General features: G+C 47.0%; 1 protein-coding gene across 1 annotated transcript in view; it reads left to right on the top strand.

The window, feature by feature from the left end:
- Positions 1 to 4,252, top strand: part of MEGF10 (multiple EGF like domains 10) — a 169,914-nt gene continuing 165,662 nt past the window's right edge. The window contains exons 1-2 of the mRNA XM_006020726.3: positions 1 to 16; positions 393 to 623. The gene's annotated coding sequence lies outside the window, so the exon portion shown is untranslated. The remainder of the gene's footprint in view (positions 17 to 392; positions 624 to 4,252) is intronic.

Below are 4,252 nucleotides of genomic sequence, written 5' to 3' on the forward strand. Positions count from 1 at the left end.
AGGAGCCGCGGGGCAGGTAAGAGGCCGGCGGTGGCCGCGGGAATCCCGAGGGCGCCGCGCCGCGCTGAGGGGACCTGCTCTTCCCCTCTCTCCGCCTGCGCTGGGAGCTCAAGCAAAACCTCCGCGGGGCTCCCTCCCGCTCGGCCCCACAAATTGCGCCGAGTCCAGGCTGGAGGGTCCCCTGTTGCCTTGGGATGCCTGTGGGCTTGTGACCTCGCCTGGCTCCGTCCTGGTCAGTGCCCGCTTCCCCTGGGATCATGGAGCAGGGATGCTGCTGCTGCTGCTTCTGCTGCCGGGGTTTATTTTTGTGCGGGTGTTGCTCTGGCAACTTGGCGATGCCATTTCCTCCCTCCAAGCAGCCCCTCGCCCCATGAGTCCCTTCATCTTTGCAGGTGCATGGAGAACGTCACCAGCCCGTGGAGCCCTGAAGGCCGGGGAAGCTGCAGCCCGACGGATCCCTAAAGGCTCTAGCCCTTGATCGGGGCAGATTTAGACCAGGAGGTGGGCACTCAAGTCTGTGCCATTCCTCTGCTCTTTGGGAGTGCCCCGATTTGTGGAAACCTTGTGGACCCAATCTCTCCGAACACGGGCTCGAGTGGCCAGGTTGAGTCTGGCTTGTGACGGTGGGTTTGTGTTTTACTCCCTTCTTTTGAAGAAAGTGCCAAGTCGGAGCACAGCCTTTTCGGACAGAAACGTTTCTCCCTTATAATCCTGTGTTTTATAATTTGCATCCTCTGTTTTCCTGCACAACTACTTTCTTGTATGCAGCTTCCCTTGTTTATTCTTCTGTGTATGAGGCTTTTTGCCCCCCTAATATATTTCTTCTCATCTGTAGATGCATTGTCTTGAAACATCTGCACTGCGTGTGGTAGGTAAATACCTTTACGGGACAGGCTTTTTGTCAGAGACAACATGTTTTAAACAAGTAACGCAACACCGACTCTTAAAAGAAAACTGCACAAGTGCAGTTGTTTAGTCAGAACTTTTCCAAGTCAAAGCAGGAGGCAGATTACATTTATACAAATTTCTCCTGAAAACAGTCACTGCTCCATTGCTCCTTTTTTTGCCTTCAAAGCCGCCCATTGGTAGCTAACAGCTTTACGGAGTAGCCAAGGAAACAGGATAATTATTATTTCTTCTAGGGTGGTTATTCTGGGTGAACTGGCTAATAGAGGTTACTATGTGTCTTCTCTCAGGGCATCCTCATTTCTCCTATCCACAGCCTCATCACACTTTCTTCTCCCTCTTAAACATTAGTTAGAAAACTTCCATCAACTTTAATGGTGCAGGATCAAACTTTGTGAGGGGAAGAGCATGTTAATAGCTGGGGAGCTGTTTCTTTTTGTCTGCGTTGGATTTGCTTTGAAAGCTGATAGGCTTTGGTTCTGCTGTTATGTGTTTGATATATTTGGCTGTACCTGAACGGAGGGTGTGAGGGGGTAAGGTTCCCATAGATTCTTTAATACAATCAACTAGTTTGAGTTCTAGTAGTTTTTCTATACTAGAGAGTGGAAGTAGTGTATAGAGAGAAGATGTATTTCTGTGTAAATGTGCAGGATCTGTTCAAGACAGTGCCTACCTGCTTTATAACTGGGCTTTGTTTAGCATACAACTTTCAGCATAAGCAGGTCATGAAGACATTCACTAGTATGACTTCTTTCTCAGGTTTTTGGCTATTGTTGTTGGAGTTCAAAGCAGTTAGACTGACTGTCGAGTGCAATGAATTATTTGGCTATAACAGTAACTACACACATGTGCGCACTCATGCCTGCAAACTGCATTTTCTGTATAGCCCGCAGTTGACTATTCTAGAATGAACTGACAAGACCAGATATTCTGGAATCCTATGAGTTCTTCAAAATGTGGGTCCTACTATTTGATACTTCCTGAGAATAAGTATAGTTCCTATGTCCTTCTTCACTTTAATGTTGTCTACATATTAAGCACCTGTAACTGGCCTATCATCTTTTTAGATTGCTGGAGTTTTAAAATCTGTTTGGAATCTGTTATCAGTACTGTACAAAAGAGATTTCATGTTAACCTTAGGAAGGTTTTTCAACCGTGCTTGGCAGTTATCAAAAGGTTTGGAAGGGAAACTAGCATAATGGCTTGTTTTAAGAAAAATGTTTCTGTTCAGCAAGTTGGGACAACAAAGCTCAGTCTGGAGAAGTGAAATGTAATTGTTTCCCACTGCTGACCTGCACTTAAATCTTGGATGTCTTTGCTGAGCAGCGTGTCTGATGTGAGACTGAAACTGAAAGCTGGCTTCAGACTTCAGTTCCCTTGCAAGCACCCCTGAATAGCAGTTGTGCCTAATAATACAATTCAAGGAAGAAAGCATACATAATTAGCTATGTACATTCTTCATGAAGAGCAGTGTGGGGTACAACTGCCTGAGCTGGAGGGGAATTTGGAACAGGAGCAAGCTGGGTAGGCAAATTATTTGTCTTCTGCTACTCAGCGGCTTTTAGAATGCAATAGAATTAGGAAGTCATTTTTATTCTATTCTGTCAGGTATGCCAGCCAAGACAGATGTGCCAGAGAAGATTTTCAGAACACATACAACATTAGCTTAGGCCCCAATTATCATTTTTACGTATGTGCTTATGCACAGATTGAAAATGGGGGCCAGAATGTAGCTCATTTTACTTATAAAGTTATTTATAGCCAAAAATGATCACTCATTGGCCACTGAATGGCCTATAAACATTTGGGTATCTCAGTACAGTTTCCACTGAAGAAGTGTCTATATCACATAATCCAGAATTGGCATTGTTTGGTTAGCATGGCAAAATCTAGGTCTGTAGATTGAACTATGCTGTAATGCATAGATAGTTTAGTTAGTAGGAGGGGGAAAGCAAGACACCAGCCCCAGGGTTGCTATAGTGGAAGCTGGTATAGCAGTACCAGTAGCAGCAGCCCAGGAAGGATTAGGGAAAGTGTGGGTTCCTTACTGAATGGGGGAGGCAACCTTGTGACAGAGGATGCAGAAAAGGCTCAAGTGCTCAATGCTTTTTTCACCTGAGTTTTCACAGGCAAGGTCAGTTCCAAGGCTACTGCACCAGTTTGGGGAGGAGGTGAGCCAGGGACTATTTAGATAAGCTGGACATATACAAGTCCACAGGGCCAGATGAGGGTGCTGAGGGAGTTGGGTGATAAGATTGCAGAGCCACTGGCCATCATCTTTGCAAACTCATAGCTATCAGGAGAGATCCTGGATGATTGGAAAAGGGCAAACATAGTGCCCATATTTAAGAAAGGGGAAAAAATGGATCCAGGGAATTACAAACCAGTCAGCCTTACCTCAGTCCCTGGAAAAATCATGGATCAGATCCTCAAGGAATCAATTCCAAAGCACTTGGAGGAGAAGAGAAGATTAGGAACAGTCAGCATAGATTCACCAAGGGCCCTGACCCAACCTGATTGTCTTCTGTGATGAAATGACTGGCTCTGTGGATGCAGGGAGATTGGTGGATATGGTATACCTTTTGATTTTAACAACGCTTTTGATACAGGTTCCCATAACATTCTCACAGGCAAGCTAAGAAAGTATGGGCTGGATGAATGGACAGTAAGGTGGATAGAAAACTGGCTGGATCATTGGGCTTAGGGGGTTGTAATCAATGGCTTGATGTCTAGTTGGCAGCCAGCATCAAGTGGTGTGTCCCAGGGGTTGGTCCTGGGTCTGGTTTTGTTCAGTGTGTTCATCAATGACCTGGAAGATGGCATAGAGGGCACCCACAGCAAGTTTGCAGATGACACCAAACTGGGGGCAATAGTAGATCTGCTGGAGGATATGGCTAGGATTCAGAGTGACTTAGACAAATTGGAGAATTGGGCCAAAAGGAATCTCATGAGGAGGGACAAGTGCAAAGTCCTGCATTTAGGACAGAACAATCCCATGCACCAGTACAGGCTGGGGGCTGACTGGCTGGACAGCAGCTCTGCAGAAAAGCACCTGGGGGTTACAGTGGACAATAAGCTGAATATAAGCCAACAGTGTGCCCTTGTTACAGTGACGTACCATGGGTCTCCAGTGCTCAGGGGCCAATACTTGCATTTGTGCCCCTCCCGTCCACGGCCAATCGCTGAGCAGGGGGGAGGGAGGGTCCCCTGGCAGCTGATCGCTGAGCCCAAAAACACTGGCGGCAAAACCAGAAGTTCTCCTGGGGGGACCAAGTACCCCTTGGAGGGCCCAGACGGCACCCGGCCAGCGCCCAGGTGCATGACGCCCCCCTTCCCCTTCCCCTGC

This window comes from Alligator sinensis, unplaced genomic scaffold (assembly GCF_000455745.1).
Source record: "Alligator sinensis unplaced genomic scaffold, ASM45574v1 scaffold227_1, whole genome shotgun sequence".
Classification (NCBI taxonomy): domain Eukaryota; kingdom Metazoa; phylum Chordata; order Crocodylia; family Alligatoridae; genus Alligator; species Alligator sinensis.